Source organism: Amphiprion ocellaris, chromosome 21, assembly GCF_022539595.1.
Source record: "Amphiprion ocellaris isolate individual 3 ecotype Okinawa chromosome 21, ASM2253959v1, whole genome shotgun sequence".
Classification (NCBI taxonomy): Eukaryota; Metazoa; Chordata; class Actinopteri; family Pomacentridae; genus Amphiprion; species Amphiprion ocellaris.
The window spans coordinates 22,400,113-22,417,907 of NC_072786.1; the positions used below are offsets into that span (position 1 = coordinate 22,400,113).

The window sequence follows — 17,795 nt, forward strand, 5'->3', positions numbered from 1 at the left end:
TTTTCGATATTTTTTTTTAGGATTTTTTTGGAAAATTTTTCCTCATTTTTTGAAAATATTTACAAGAATTTTCTTGCCAAATTTGGGGGATTTAAAAAAAATAATAAATAAAATATTCAAGGAAAACTTTTAAGGAATTAGTTGAATTTTCTTCCTGGCAGTTTTGCAAATTTTCTGAAATTTGGGGAATTTCTTTTGCTTAAGTTTTGGATTTTTTTCAGACAAGGAAACAATATTTTTGGTGCCAAAAATGAGGACAACAGGAGGGTTAACAGATTCACAAAACTGCACTTTTTGCTAAATTTACGTTCAAAGAGACACTGAAACTGATCAAACAAATCAACGAGGGCAACATCTAACACCATGGTTTTTTATTATTACTGTTTTTAAATGGCTGGTTCAGGTAATTAACAATAATTTCTTGCAGTTTTTGAAAGATAACCCTGCTGATGTGTGTAAATGTGTTATTCTTCCGTTTTTTTGTAGGAGTTTTTCTCTTTTGTGCATTTTTTGTCATTACGTGCCTCTTCGTGCTCATTTTATGTGATTTAGTGAGAGTTTTACTTCTTTTAATAACCATTTTGCATCTCACAGTTTTGTGTTTCTTTCTTTTTGCATTTATTTTGTCTATATGTGGAGTAATGAGTCTCATTGCTGTAATTTTGCATCTCATTATAGTCATTTTTTGTGTACTCCATCTCATTACACATTTCATTTCTTTTCTGTTTGATTTGTGGGTCTTTGCTTTCATTTTTGCATTTCATTGTGGTGCCTTTGTGAATCTTTGCATGTCTTTGTGGTGTTTTTTTGTTGCTGTAATTTTGCATCATGTCATTTTGTGTGCTTGTTTTGTCATTTTGCATGCCATTTTCATTCTGGTTGTTTTGTGTACTCATTTTGTGTGTCATTGTGGTAGTTCTCTACATTTTTGAGGCCATTTTGCGTTTTTTTTTTTTTTTTTTACTCTGCAGTCGATTTCTTTCTTTCTCTCTACAAAATTAGTGTTACTTTGCATGATTGTGGTAGGAGTTTTAGGTCCTTTTTTCTCGTTTTCATGTGTTTTGATCTGGCTGCTTTGTGTCTTTTTGTAGTGGTTTTGTGTCTTTTTTGGTTTGTGTTTATTGGGATTTTCCATGTAAATCTTGCTATTTTGGGTCTATTTCTTATCATTTTGGGTTTTGTTTTCGTTGTCATGGTTTTGTTTTCGTTTATGGTGGATTTATGTCTCGTTTTTGCCATTTTCCACTTCAGTGTGCTGGTTTTGTATCTCTTTGGGGCAGATTTTTGGTCTTCTTGTCATGGTTTTGTGTTTCTTTATCATCATTTTGCATCTGTTTAGGGTCAATTCCGGATCCATTTGTTCGTATATTGTGTTGTGTTTCTCATGTCTCACTTTGCATTTTATTGTTTTGCGTCTTTTTGTGATGTTGTTTTGTCTTTTTGTAGTGGTTTAGGTTGTTTTTATTTGCATTTTGGATGCATTTCCTGTCTTTTCACTTTGCTTTGCCACTGAATCGTGTCACATTTGCAGTTTATTGTGGGATATATTTTAATGTTTTGTGTCGCAAATTAAAAAATACATTTCTAGAAAATTGTCAATGTTGCGTTTCCTTCTATACACTTTAAGAAATTTCCCCGTAAATTCACAGTAAAGAGCTGGCAGCAAAAGTTGCCAGCAGGACGCTGTTATTCTACAGTAAACCTACCGTATCCTACAGCAACAGTTTATTACTGTAAAAAATATTACAGTATTATGATGTTCAGAGTTTATGCTTACAGTATATTACTGTCAGTATTTTGGTGCTATTATACTGTTATTTTACTGTTTGTACTGTAATCTTCATAAACAGTTTATTACTGTAAAATTGATATCAGAGAATGTGATGATATGAAGTGATAACATTGCTGAAAACTAATGATTTAAAAATGTCACATCTCAAAATGAAAGCCCCGGGAAATAGCATAGCATAGAAATGGCTCAGACAAGAGATGACTTTTCAACATTCAGCTTTTATTAAAACCAATTCTGTATCAAACATATTTCAAAAACTGACTTATTTAACACATTAAATTTTAGTAACATACAATCATTTCCTCATGGTGAATAGGTTCCCATTGTGCATGTTCTAGTTCAGGTACACTGAGTTTGGTTTCCATTTTTCCTGAACTGTAACAAAAGATATCTATATATCATTTAAATTATTTAATACTGCATTGAACACATTCAGCAGCTAACAAATTTCAAGTGATTCAAGTCTTGCAAAATAAAATCTACAAAAAAAATGAATGATTTCACATTTCAGGTACTCTGCCTTCAGAATCAGTCTTTCATAACTCATGATCATGTTCAATAAACACTACGTCATGGAACAAACCTGGAGCTTCAAAACTGAGACACGTGGACTGAAGTATTTTATACTGAACCAAACACAATACTGAGACTTGTTACCTTAGAATGACAGCATGAACATCTGGTTGCAGACTGGGCTTTTCCTTTGTCAAAGTGAGGTTCTGTGTGGAGAGGTGCTGTGGGTTTACATGAAGTCCCACTCAGAGTCCATCAGTCTTTTTATAAGGGTGACTACATGGGGATTTACAGTAGATGCCTTCTTCTGGAGCAGCTTCCCCAACCTCTTGGACATCACCTTCTCCTGGCTGGCCTTTGTTCCCCTCTCAGGGTTGATACCAAGGAAGCGCCTACAATGAAATGACAAAGAAAGAGTATATTAGGTGTGGTAGGCAAACATCCCTTAAACTCAGTATGGAACTCTGTCACATTCATCAAAAATACAAACAAACTAACAACAACAAAAAAACAAAACAGGAAACTAAAATTATTAAGCAAAACAGAGGCTTCCACTTATAACAGCTATTTAGTTCAGTACACATTTAAATCTAATTTTTGCAGCCGTTTGCAAAACAAGCAAATTTACTTTTCCTAAGTGGAGAGAAAAGCAACATGACACATCCTACAAACTTTTTTTTAAACTTGAAATACATGGAGGACTAAAAGTGCCAAAATTAAATAAATAAATACATCATTAAATAATTAATTAAATATGTCATTAATTAATTAACATTGGAATTAAATATGTCATTAATTAATTAAAATTGGAATTAAATACATAAATGTGTTATTAAATATGTCATTAACTCATTAAAATAGCAATTCATTTTAGGTGAAAAAGAAACATATATTATTATTTCACTAATTAATTATTTCATGGTCCTTGTGTTGCAGGGGATCATGAATTTATTTTATCTGTCAACCTCGCCCGTCAAAGTCGGTGGGCGGATCCTAACATCTGATTGGTTACCCTGCACATCAAGTCAAGGCAAATCGCTTCCAGGTAATGGATTGATGCAGAGCTTGTGAACACATTCCGATACACTGGGTGGCGCTATTCACCTCTACGTTGGTTTGGATTAAACAAAACTTTATTGGCAACCGCTAAAGACTCGGTCCTCTAGCCCAAATGTTGATACAACACGGTGCAAGACAAAATTTCCTTTAGCGTTTCCTTTAGCACCGACTCGGCGCGGTACGGCTCGCCACTACTGTACTGGACTCGGCTCGTCTCGGTTTAGTTGTTTTTCCATCACATTGAGTACCACCTCATCGTGGGTGGAGTCGTCATAGCACGGCGGACCGCAGGTCCTTTACCGTCATTTGTGTGCGACACAAATGCAACACAACAATAGACATGGAGGCGATGGTTCACCTGCTGCTCGGTCTGTGGCTTTCTGTCAGATTCAAAGTCATAGAAGAGTCGGAGAAAGCTGAGAGCGACGAGTCGAAACACTCAGGAGACACACAGGAGAGTTTGGGAGGCGATACAGCAGCATCAAGCTGAAGACAAGAGGATATGAACTATGATATGAGGGTAAGCTAATGCTAGTTCGCTAGCTATCGTATATTAGTCCTGTGAACGACCCTGTAATGGCTGCAGTTTATCGCTATTAGGTATTAAAATATGTAAGTTAGATAAAATTGTTAAGATATTCACAGATTCGGACTTCCGGCATCAATAACTCATGAGATACGTTGTAAAATCATAAACAATGCCTCTTTCCCATCGTTGTAAGCTAGACAATGTGCTACAAGGCCAGTTTTATCAAAAGTCGCTGTCTTTCAAGCTGCAGAAATAACATTGATGTCTATGAGCAGCTGGCTGTGCAACGAGTGAACAGGGACCGTCTGCAAATAGCAAAACCGCTGCAACAGCGAAGAGAGACACTACACAAATATTCAATTACTTAACTTTTATACACTGTAGTGTCACCAAATTTACTGCAGCCATCATTTGTCTCCTGCTGGTCATACTACAACTCTTGATTTGACACTAAATCCAAAATCTGAATTTTAAGGAATTTTTATTGGTAATAAAAGTCAGTAACTTCACTCTTATACATTGTATTGTCACCAAATCACTGGAGCCATGTATTGACTCCTGCTGGTCATACTACAACTCTTGGTTTGATATAAAAACATATTTTCATAATTTTCATGAATTTTATTATTATTTTTATTATGGGTTAGGGGTTGTTGGGAAAACATCGTACAACAGGACACAGAGTTATCGTGCTTTGATCAAACTTAGAAAGAGGAATCTATATGTGTAGAAGTATTTATGCAAATGAAATATCTATAAAAGTTTTTCTTTTCCTGATGTGTGTACATTATTTTGGCTGACTCTGACTGTGTGAACTTAATGAGAACAAAACTGTCATTTAATTGTTGCTCTGAAAGCTTCTTTAATGAAAACCGGCTGGTGTTCTGCTTTGAAACAAACTGCTGTTGAGGTCTGTGTTTTTAGGTTTAACCCCACAGTTTCTGAATGAACTGATAGTTGTTTTTTTTCCTGATCAATGTGGACGTTATAATTGATGGTAACATTTACTGATCATATAATCAGCATGACAATATAACAGTATAACATTCTGACCACCTGACTAATACTGTGTTGGTCCCTTTATGCTGCTAAAACTCCTCTGACCCAGTGGTTCATCAGAACCTCTGGGGATCCTGTGGATTCTGTGGATCCTGTGGGTTGCAGGGTGGGTCCTACCTAGACCAGGCTGATCCTGGACCATCCCACAGATGCTCCATCAGATCTGGATGTGGGGAGTGTGGAACCCAGGTGAACAGCTTAGCTCTGTCGTGTTCCTCGGACCACTCTTGAGTAGTTTTAGTTCTTCCTGCTGAGGGTGGCAGCTGGCATCAAGGACTGCTGTTGCCATGGAGACTAGGGGGTTGTTTGTCCTGCAGTGTTTAGGTGGTGGTACATGTCAAACATCCACATGAACATCAAGGTTTCCCAGCAGAACGTTGCATTAGAACAAGATGATGGATGTTGTTCTCTTCAGCTGTCAGTGGTCAGAATGTTGTGGCTGATTGGTGGATCTGTCTGCCTTTACTCTGACATCCAGAGTTATACAAAAGTGTAGTATGTGTGCAGTGCAGAAGAGATTTACTTTACTGTATGCAGTTTTTTTAAGGGAGAGCATTTTTTTTATCCACCTGAATGAAGACCTAATCTTTCCCTTCAAAGGATAGTTAATTGTTACTACGGCTTCCATAGTTTTCCCATCAGAGAAAATCAAATCCATATACAGATTTTTATTAATTCCAGGGCTGGTTCAGTAAAGATTATAATAATAACTACATCAGATAATTCTTTGTCACAATTGGAATTTTGCAGACTGAGAGATGGTGGAGAAGGTTTCAGTTCTTGTTTCAGCAAAATATGTTAGAATAGAAGATCTTTATTGTCATTGTACATTAAATTATCTGCAAACCAGCAAAGTGCATCAGTCTGAGGTCTCTAAAAATAAATAAGTAAAGAAAAATGCTTCTAAAGCCAATAATAAACTGAATATTTTGAGGGAATATTATAAAAAGGAAAGAAATGCTCCATTCTCACTCCTCTCAGGATAAACTGTCATTAAAAGTGACTTTAAATTTAGCTTCAACACGAGATAAAAACATTTACTTTCATTACTGATGTTGTCAAGTTTTAATAAAGTTCATGCTACTTTTATAAAATGATGAAAGTGAATAAATTGTATTTCTGTGATCTGTGTTTGATTTCTGTCTTTTCTCCTGTCATCCAGATGTTCAGAGGGAGATGATGCCACATCTGGTCCAGCTGATGGAAGGTCTTGAAGTTCTCTGACTGGCCTCGACTGAAGATGGTCGTCTCACTGGATTTAAGGTTCAGATGCTCAGTAACAAACTCCACCAATGAGCCAACAGGGAAGCTTTAGGTTTATTAAATGTTGCTATGAAGGTATCGCTGTTTTTCTTAGTGAATGCAATGAGATCCAACTGAAACTTGAATTAGAACTTAGAAGTAAATCCTTCCATCTGAAAGGATTTAGTTGCATTAATAACCTCATAACATCCTAATTTTTATTCCAGTCTTGGTTGGAAATAGAATCTCTGTATTGATTCAGGTAAAAACTGAACTTCACAGCATGTTGGAGCAAAACAACCAGATGAAAACTGTGATGGTGTTGGATTGTCAGACTGTAATGTTGCAGCTCAAAGCAGCTTTTCTATCTCAGTTCATTCTGACATTCAGCTATGAATCAACACAGCAGATGGTGATCCATGCTGTGGAAGTCTCACATCTCCTGATTTAATGGAGCTGCTTTGCACTTTTTACACTGTTTATTCACCAACACTTCATTTAATAAAAGTCCCATCTAGTTTTTATGAGGAATGTGATGTTTTAATTTCTCTGAATAACTGCAGTCTAATGGAACAGCTGGAGTTGTAACATCTGTCCTGATATTGATCATGAAGTATTGATCAGAATGATCAGATGAGTTTGGTTTTACTGCCAGCTACCATTCAGTCTGAGATATTAAGAATAAATAAATGTGCATAATGTGGAAATGAACAGATTAGATTTGTATTTATTCCTACAGCTGCTGCAGGTTCCAAAGTTCCAGAATGTGGAGGAATTTAGTCTCACAATCACAGACAATAAATATTATCTGAAAGTCGGGTTATTGTTGTTTATCAGCACAATACAAAAAGATTAATGTTAGAAATATTCCAGTTAAGACTCTAGAATATCATGATTTATGTAAATTTACCTCAATAATATGAATGTTCAGGTTAAGATTGTACAGTGATATTTATTATGTAAGTTTAGCTGATTAAAGTTTATGACTCTGCACTAAAATATTATTTAAATTTACATCATTATTATAATATTTAGGGTCAGACCCTACAGTATTGAGATTAAGAAATCAAATATTCTATAAAATGTAAATACACTGAACTCATTTGGATATATTTAAGTGAGACTCTACAATATTATTTGACACAAATCTATCTAAATCAAAATTTTAATCATTTTTACTCCAAACATTTACTGGACTGATTTAAATATTAAAATCACTCCTTTCTAATCCTCTGCTGTACGTTCAAACCTGAGGCCTTAAATAGAAACACACAAGTATCTGATTGAAGGAACTTCTGCAGAGTCCTGGTTCCAGAACATGATGATAGAATTATAGACAAACTTTAACAAAAGCTGCCTGAGAGTTTACAGGTTTTTATGTTAGATTTCTTCAGTAATTTAATGAGAGTTATCAGCAAAAATCAAGTGTTCATTTGATGAACTTCATTTCCTAAAACATCCAGAATTGGAGCTCATATCTTTGGCAGCTGTAAAGTTTCTGCTCCTTCAAAGTTCACAACACAATGAATGAATTCCTAAAACACTCTCAATGCTGGAGAGCGTTTGTGATGCTGAAGCAGTGACCAGTTTTTCTGTTTCTTCTCTGGAGATGCACAATGAGGGACGTCTGCAGAGACTGAGAAAGAGTCTCACCACATCCTGACATGAGGAAAAAGACTTTATTGAAGACTACAATGAGAAAAACTATCAGACAGCAGACGGCTGCATTCAAGGTGAGCTCTGAACATTTGATCTGGAACAGGAATTCAATAACGGCAGCATGAGCTTCATTTCAGTCTGTAGCTGCTGAATTCATGGATGAATCATCTGGCACTAGAGAGGAAGACCATCAAACATCCACGTCAGCTGATGGAGGTCCAAGAGTCTCACCCAACAAACAACCTACAGAGTGAAGACCTCGAATCTGATTGGACGGCCTCCTATTCAGCCACATGTGTGAACAAATGCCTCTAAGCTGATTTGTTTTCTAAAATAAATCTAGTTTGAGTCCTAATCTATGCCTGTGTGTTTGCTTCTTTACACCGCTGTTAACAGTTTAGGCTGTTAGATTGTTCCAGATAAGACAAGTACAAGATTCTTCAGAGCCGTTCTACCACGAGCCTGACAGGAAGAACTCCAACAGCTACTGAATGTTCCTGTGGTTCCCTCAAGGCTACAGGAGGAGCCCTACGAGGACGAGCCGGTCCACCTGATGGTGGCCAGTCGCTGCGGTTCAAAGCCAACACCGACTACGTGGACTTCTACTGGACCACACGGAGGCCTTCAAACCGGACCAACAAGTTCAGCGACTCCCCGACTCGTGGGTCTGAGGACGCCGCCGAGCCTCGGTCCAGCCGGCCTCCTGTCTGTGGGTGTTTGAGTGCTGAGAGGTTTGTGGATGCATGTGAACGTGTCTGTGTTGAAACAGCAGCTTTGGACTCAGTAACGCCGGGAAAAACCAAGAGCTCCTTTATTTGTGACTTCCACTAAAAAACTGATGAAAATAAGTTTGCCAGGGTTCTGACTGATAACAGATTATTAAATAATGAAAATAATCAGTTTAAATATTCCTTTAAACAATCCTTTTAGGTCTACATTTCCTTTACACTGACTTCTTGGTATATGTACAAGTATTTTGGGTGGAATATACCATTAAGCCCAATGTTCAAGGGTTCTTCTGGGAATATACCATTAAACCAACCTTTTAGGTAAATGTTCCAGGATGTTGGGTAGAATATACCATCAGATCAACCTTTTAGGTCTACATTGGAAGATTTTAGAGTAGAATATTACTCCAAACCATCCTTTAGGTCTACATTTAAGGTGGAATACTCCTTTACACCAAGATTTTTTTGGTCTACATTGAAGGATTTTAGGTGGAATATTCCTTTGAACGAACTTTTTAAGTTTATGTTCAAGGATGTTGGGTGGAATATACCATCAGACCAACCTCCAAGGTCTACAGTAGTGAATTTTAGGTGGAATATACCATTAAACTCACCTTTTAGGTCTACATTGGAGGATTTTAGGTGGAATTTTCTTCCAAACCGTCTTTTAGTCTACATTTAAGGATGTTTAGGATGGTATATTCTTCCAAACCAACTTCTCAGGTCTACATTTCAGGTGGAATATTCCTCCATACTAACTTTTTTGGTCTACATTGAAGGATTTTTTCTAAACCACCCTTTCGGGTCTATATTTGAGGTTTTAGGTGGAATATTCCTTTTAACCAGCCCCTCAGGTCTCTTTGAGGATTTTGGATGGAATACTCGGTTAAACCAACATTTTAGGTGCATGTCCAAGGATTTTTGGTGGAATGTTCCTTTAAGGTGGATGTTTGAGGACCTTGTAGGTGGAATACTTCCTGAAACCAACCTTTTAGGTCAACATTCAAAGATTTAAGGTGGAATATTCCTTTAAACCAACCTAAATTTCATGTTTTGATCATTATCAAGTGAGAAACCTCAATCCAGACTCCTCATAATGACGTTTGAGATTTATGCTGCTGTTATTTGTTTAGTCCAGACTAAATGACAGAAATCCACAACTGTAATTTTATTTCAGGACTCGGTTATTAAATGTCAAAACAATCCATGTGACTCTAAAAACTCAACAGCTTTACAAACTCTAAGATTAAACTCTCCACAAGGATCCAAAATAAGTTGGACTTCTACATGAGAGCTTTAATTATTCTTCATCTACTTCCTGAAAAGTTTGGTCAATAAAAAAGACAAAAACTAATATTTTCAGCTGAACTAAAGACAGACTTTGTGATTTTTCTGCTCACATGTTGTGTTGTTGTAAACTTACTCTTTCAAATAAATAGCCTCCTAACCCCCTGGAAACCAGCGTTTGTCCTGTTTTTGTGTTGCTCCTCGGCGACCCTAGACAGCCGGGTCGTAATGTTTTTTGAGCAACACACCATACTATGACGTTTTTACAATGATGGTTCTACTATGGAACCAGTTTGACATGTTCAGGTGTTCTTTGTGTGAAAACTCAGAGATTTCAGGTATCAGAAGGTGGTTTTCAACTTTCTTTGTTAACTTTCTGCTTCAACTTTAAACTAAATTTCCTTCACTAACCCAGCCCTCTGGACTTCCAGTAAGCTGTGTTCCTATTGGCTGTCCAGGTGGCTGCTTGGTGTTATCAGGAACACCTGAGCAGCTCAGTGTCTTCCTGCTTTATTTAGCTGCAGACAAACATTTCCTCTGCTTCTCTTCACCACTGAACCGGGTTTGGCTCCATTGCTTTAGTTTGTTCTTTAGGCGTTGGCTTGCAGCTTCCAGCAGTAAAATCGTCTTTAATGTGTTTCTTGGTGTGTTTTAGGGCTTTGTACTGGATAGTTGTCTTGGTAAATGTGGTTCTTTAGCCACAGTTAGCACATGGTGCTAATGTGTGCAGTGATTAGTGGATTTGGTGCAGCTGAGTTGTGTCTTTATCTTGGCTGTAGTGAGTCTTTAGAGGTTTTTGGTCAGACACATTCTGTATTCTTGTTTGAGAACCAACGTTGGTTGTCCAGAAGGTAAGAGTTCCTGTCCTGATTCTCTGTTCTCAGAGGTTCTCTGGTAGGCTGCAGGAGACTTTAGCGTTTGGGTTGTGCTAGTTTGGTTTTTGTACGGTTTCATTTGGACGACTATCTTGAGGCCCCTCCATGTGGTTTAGTGAGGTTTTCTGGAACAGTTCTACAAAGCAACCTGCAGCAGAAGAGACTTTGAGAGTTTTTAGGAAGTTCTGGAGACCAGACTTTAGAGCAGCAGAAACATTTGTCAGCAGTTTGAGCAGGAGAAGGTGAGCTTCAGAGTAGAAATGAGACAGAAACCTTCTTGACCCGTGTGGTGAGGTCCTGTACCAAGAGTTTGAGCAGGTTGTGAAGAGTCTGTAGTTCTTTGGTCTGAAAGCACAAGAAGAGTCGACTCATTAAAGGAGAAAACAGGAGATATTGTTGGTTCTTCTGTCGCTCTGCAGTTTCCAGTTTCCTTAGACTGAATATCAAGTTTATATTTTAAATGATTTCCCATGTGAGCCCAAGAAGACTTCAATAAACTCCCTCCATCCCCTGGACACAACATATTTTATTACCATGTTAAATCTTTTTTTTTAAATATGTTTTTGAGTTTTAATCATAGTTTTAGCATAGTTTTTTCTCTTTGCTTGTTTAGTTTTGTCATCTGTGTGAAAGGTGCTAAACAAATAAAGTTGAATTGATAAACTGAATAATTGACTAACTCATGATTGTGACAACAGAAGTATTTTCATTGTGATTTAAGGGTTTGTTTCATTTTTAAGGTTGGGGTTAAAATCTTGACAGAAAAAAAGATTAAAGAAATAAACTACATTAAAAAAAGCAATTAAATCAAAGGAAAAAACATTTAATACAATAAAACTTTTAAAAAGAAAATTAAACATTAAATACAATTAAATTATATTAAACAGACAAAATATTTAATTAGATAATTAAACAGAAGATACAAAACATGTAATTATGAAATTAAACAAATTTTTTAAACAAAAATATTAAACATTAAAGATGAAATATTTTAGATAATTAAACATTTAAAAAATACAATTAAACAAGAAGAATATTAAACATTTAAAAAATACAAAACATTTAATTAGATTATTAAACCTTTAAAAAGACAAAACATTTAATTAAAAAATTAAATGTTTAATTAGAAAATTAAATCTTAAAGACAATAAAACTTTAAATAGGAATTAAACAGAAAATACAATGAAGCATTTAAAAAGAAAATTAAACATTAAAAGGTGGTAAAACATTTAAAAAGAAAAACCTTAAAGATTTAATCGAAAAATTAAACATTGGGAAAGAAAAGGAAATTTTTCAAACAAGCCGATAAAACATTTGAAAAAACAACAAACATTAAAAAGACAAAACATTTGGAAATCAAATCAGACATTAGAAAAGAATAAAAGGTGAGAAAAGAGCAAAACTAAACATTTAAGAAGAATCAAACTAAAGACAAAACATTTGAAAAGACACCAGTTAGACTTTAGAAGATCAAATTAAACAGAAGAGACAATAAAACGATCAAAAAGAGCAAAAACAGATAAAGGTCTTAAAGCGTTTTCTAGTCTGAAATGAAAACATCAAGTTGTTTCTTCAAACATTTCCTCTTTCTATGTTCTTGGTTTGATTGTGGACAGATTTACTAAGAACTCATTTCAGAAAACTGCTTTCCAGATAAAGTCTACTAGTAGTTGAAGGCATTGATCAAACTAATGTTACCTTCTGATCTCCACAAACTTTACTGTTCAGTGAAGAGAATCAAAGTTTGTTGAGGATTTCTAAAAAACCCACAGGTGAAGGTCTGAGAAGAACTCAGATGGATGGTCTAAATGTGAAATCAAGACTCATGGTCACAAGTTTTAAGGCTTCTGTTAACCAGAAAGTTCAAACTAACAGAGAAGTACTGAGAAACTTTTAAAATTTCAGTCCTCAGACTGTCTGAAGGTTCAAACTAACAGAGAACTACTCAAGAACTTTTAGGATTTCAGTCCTCAGACTGTCTGAAGGTTCAAACTAACAGAGAACTACTCAGGAACTTAGAAGATTTCAGTCCTCAGACTGTCTGAAGGTTCAAACTAACAGAGAACTACTCAGGAACTTAGAAGATATCAGTCCTTGGACTGTCTGAAAGTTCAATCTAACAGAGAACTACTGTGGGACTTAGAAAATTTCAGCCCTCAGACTGTGTGAAAGCTCAGGTCCTGAGGACTCGGGAGGTGTGGAGGCTTTGGAAAGTCTTGGAACTGAGGGTTCAACCCTCCAGCACAAAGGCTGAAGTCCAACCTCCTGAGAAAAACGGTCGAGTCGAGACTCGAGTTAAAAAAAAACTCGAAAACGACAAAAAATAGATGATAAATGCGCAAAAAAAAGAAGAATTAGTATCTGAGCGAGTAGCTCAGGGGATAAGAAGAGGACTACCAAGTGGAAGGTCGCAGGTTCAAGACCCGCCACCGGGCATTTTTCTTTCTTTGTCTTTGTCAGGATTTTGAGAAAATTTAAGAAGTGTCTGGTCTTGAACCAGCGACCTGCAGCTCCATAGGCAAATCCTTAACTCACTGAGCTACAGATCAGATAAAAAGAAATAATTTCGTCGTCCCTTTGGCATCGTAGTTCCTGAAGTGACCACATGGGCTGGAGCCAAGGCGGAGTCTGGGTGGAGTCAGGGCGGAGAGTAGGCGGGGAGGTGGGTGGCGGCCTCCCCCCTCTACTCCCCCACCTCCCCCCACCACCCACCACACCTTCCCCCGCCCGACGAGTTCTTCGAGTCTCCACGAGTTCTTCGAGTCTCGACAGGTTTTCCCGAGTTTCTGGAGTTTCCACCAGGTCGGAGGCAGAACAAGTTGTCATGAAGAGGTGTTGAAGTCGGCCAGGATGGACTGACTTTTTACAGCGACTAGAAGGAAGACGACTAGAAGAGCAGGTCTTTAACCACCATCCATAAAATCCATGGAGTCGCTCCAGAGAAATGAAGGGAGGTCAACTTTTATCAACCTCCATCCAGATGTTCAACTTGATATCTTTACTTTGACATTTTTAGCACCACAAACCTTTAGTATCACACTTTATTATCATTTATTAGGACTTTAATGGAATCCACCAGCAGATTTAGTTTTTGTTGACAAACTTTATTCTTGTCATCGTGGGACTGCAGTATTTAAAACTGTTCCTTCTATTTGACCTCATGTTTATTAGTTTTAGTGGAGAAAGTTATTTTAATTGTCCATTAGTCTCTTAAAAACCAAATAATAAATTGGATTAGTCAAGAGGTTTAAATTTCTTACTTTGTCATATTTTAAATATGACAAAAAATATAAAAATAAAGCGTCTTGAGACAATTTGACCTGTAATTGGCGTTATATAAATAAAATTGAATTAAAATTGTATGTATCTTGTAATGTTGGAGTAATTCAGCCATATATGTTGGAAAACACATTTTCTTTGTCCATTAATCTGTTGATTGTTTTCTCCAGTAATTCATTTCTTGTTTTGGTTTATAAAATGTCAAACCCAAATATATTCAGTTTACTGTCATAAAAACCAAAAAGATTTACATTCATGATGCAGGAATCAGGCAGTTTTTCACTTTTTATCTTAGTTTAGTCAGAAAGATAGTTGATAATGTGTGAATTGTTGCAGCTTGTGAGCCGTAGAAGGTTTTAATCTTTGGGGCCGAGTGTCAGAAAACATTTAGAAACCAACATCAACAAAACACTCAACAAAGATTTGAACATCATTAAAGGGAAATCCAACTTTTGCATGACAATGTCTAATTAAAGGACATTTATTTCCAACGTAAATGTGTGATATTCATCCTCTGGAGCTTTCTCTTCACATCGTCTTCCACCTGGACTGGTTTGGTCGGGAGCATGTGCAACAAACATTTGAAAAACTGCACTTTAACATCAATGAATGACACTGAAGTTTAATCTCTACATAAATGAGACTGAGTCTGGATGTGCTGCTCTGTCATTAACTCCTAAGTTTAGGGAAAGTTCAAACAAAAGAGGACAGTTCAGATAAGACTTGAGAATGAGCTTATTTTGAACAAACATCTCAGACTTTCTGAGCTTCAGCACCTCTAGCAAGATATTTTAACAACAAGCAACTCAAGAGATCCAGAAGTTGGAGAGAGTTAGCTTTAGCTGAGCCAAAGAACATGTGGGACGCTAACCTAGCAAACATTTCAGACTTTTCTCTGTGAATTCTGAGAAATAATTTCCTATTTAATGACAGAGCTACACATCTTAACTCAGTCTCATTAAAACAGACTCTAATTCAGTGTCATCCATCCATATTAAAGTGCAGTTACCCAAAATGTTTGTTGCATGAGCTCCAACAAAACCTGTCCAGGTAGAAGGCCACTTTGACAAACAGGAAGTGGAAGATTCCAAGCAGATTTATAGAAGGGGGAACCGGACTGTACTAAGTGTGGTCGAGTATAGAGGGGTGTTTTGTGGGTTTTTAAGGCTGATAATGATTATTAGTGAGACATTTGGAGTAGATATTCATTTGCAGTAAATGAAAGTATTTAAAATCTTGGAGTTAAACTTAGAAGAACACAAACTCTAACAGAAAACTTTGTTGATACGTTTTTGTTTTGTTTACAGATGTTAAGTTAAAGGAGTTTTATTCGTGACGTATAACCAATCAAATCACTCCAGAAGACAGAGCGACCACAGGTAGATAAAGGTTCAGAGCCAAAGTAGCGCCATTTTTAAATGTATTTATTACCGTAAATCAGTAAAAAATAAAATACTGATAATCAGTAAATCAGTCAGCCCACAATTACTACAATTCTACAATGTATGTCTCTTTCCTTTGACTTGTTATTTGTACAATATACGATGTATATGATGGCGTTTTTTCATACCAAAGGCTATACTATGATGTTTTCTAAGAGACATACGATGCTACTCTGTTTGTTCTGGCCCTGGGCCGCTGCACTCCTCCTCTGTTGTTTTCTGGATTGTACTCAGCTGCATGCCTTCGTCCACCCGGCCTCCGTTGACTCGTCCCGCCTGCCGTCTCTGGAGCTGAAGCTGGATTGGAACAGACCAAAGTACAGTCCAATCACGATGCCAGCTGCCTCTCAAAAGGCTCCTTCATCTGGCAGGTGGCAGCACTTCTTCTGAGGGGAAGCTGAGCTGGCCCAGCAGAACTTTGGAGATGTGTTCCAGTGGTTGGTGGATGTGTGGGGAGATAGAGAGGGACCTTTGAATTGTTCAGAAAGGAAAACAGGGAACCCATTGGTAGTTTTAGTTTAGGGTGCTACTGCGGTGTGTTTTTGGGTTTTAAGAGGTGAACAGGAAGAGTTTTTTTTCGTATTGATGATCTTTTACTTTGTTCCTGGTTGGAATGCCCATCAATGTCAACATGAATTTCACTTTTAGTTCTGTTTATTTTTATTTTACTAACACCCATTTGCTTTTAACCGCCTCACATGTTGTGTTGTTGTAAACTTACTCTTTCAAAAACATACTCGTCTAACCCTCTGGAAACCAACAGTTTGGACTGTTTTTGTGTTGCTCCTCACCTACTTCAGACAGCCGGACATGATGTTTTTAGAGCAACATGCTACAGTATGATGTTTTTAGAGCAACATGCTATACTATGATGTTTTTAGAGCGACATGCTATTCTATGACGTTTTCTGAACTGTGGACGCAAAAAAACCACATAGTATACTATGTCGAAAATAAAATGCATTTTTTTCAACATGTAAAAACGTGCCATGTGATGAAATAATGTAAAGGAGGCTGTGAAAAACACTCCAGAAAGGTTTTCTTTGAAAAAAAAATCATCATGAATTTTGGCGCAAAAAAAACGCCTTACTATACTATGTCGAAAAAAAATGCGATTTTTCAAACATGTTGTAAAAACGTGCCATATGATGAAATAATGTAAAGGAGGCCGTGAAAAACACTCCAGAAAGGTTTTCTTTGAAAAAAAAATCATCATGAATTTTGGCGCAAAAAAAACGCCTTACTATACTATGTCGAAAAAAAATGCGATTTTTCAAACATGTTGTAAAAACGTGCCATATGATGAAATAATGTAAAGGAGGCCGTGAAAAACACTCCAGAAAGGTTTTCTTTGAAAAAAAAATCATCATGAATTTTGGCGCAAAAAAAACGCCTTACTATACTATGTCGAAAAAAAATGCGATTTTTCAAACATGTTGTAAAAACGTGCCATATGATGAAATAATGTAAAGGAGGCCGTGAAAAACACTCCAGAAAGGTTTTCTTTGAAAAAAAAATCATCATGAATTTTGGCGCAAAAAAAACGCCTTACTATACTATGTCGAAAAAAAATGCGATTTTTCAACATGTTGTAAAAACGTGCCATATGATGAAATAATGTAAAGGAGGCCGTGAAAAACACTCCAGAAAGGTTTTCTTTGAAAAAAAAATCATCATGAATTTTGGCGCAAAAAAAACGCCTTACTATACTATGTCGAAAAAAAATGCGATTTTTCAACATGTTGTAAAAACGTGCCATATGATGAAATAATGTAAAGGAGGCCGTGAAAAACACTCCAGAAAGGTTTTCTTTGAAAAAAAAATCATCATGAATTTTGGCGCAAAAAAAACGCCTTACTATACTATGTCGAAAAAAAATGCGATTTTTCAAACATGTTGTAAAAACGTGCCATATGATGAAATAATGTAAAGGAGGCCGTGAAAAACACTCCAGAAAGGTTTTCTTTGAAAAAAAAATCATCATGAATTTTGGCGCAAAAAAAACGCCTTACTATACTATGTCGAAAAAAAATGCGATTTTTCAAACATGTTGTAAAAACGTGCCATATGATGAAATAATGTAAAGGAGGCCGTGAAAAACACTCCAGAAAGGTTTTCTTTGAAAAAAAAATCATCATGAATTTTGGCGCAAAAAAAACGCCTTACTATACTATGTCGAAAAAAAATGCGATTTTTCAAACATGTTGTAAAAACGTGCCATATGATGAAATAATGTAAAGGAGGCCGTGAAAAACACTCCAGAAAGGTTTTCTTTGAAAAAAAAATCATCATGAATTTTGGCGCAAAAAAAACGCCTTACTATACTATGTCG

The 17,795-nt window shown here is 36.4% G+C and overlaps 1 long non-coding RNA gene across 2 annotated transcripts; it reads left to right on the top strand.

Moving 5' to 3' along the window:
- The first annotated feature begins 4,701 nt into the window (after positions 1-4,701).
- Positions 4,702-11,408, top strand: LOC129347837 (uncharacterized). 2 transcript variants are annotated; one of them, XR_008600120.1, is made up of 3 exons: positions 4,767-5,141; positions 6,115-8,148; positions 8,250-11,408. It is a non-coding gene; the product is annotated as an uncharacterized LOC129347837 (long non-coding RNA). The 2 variants fall into 2 exon arrangements; XR_008600119.1 differs by lacking the exon at positions 8,250-11,408 and having other exon boundaries at positions 4,702-5,141; positions 6,115-8,208.
- The last annotated feature ends 6,387 nt before the right edge of the window (positions 11,409-17,795 follow it).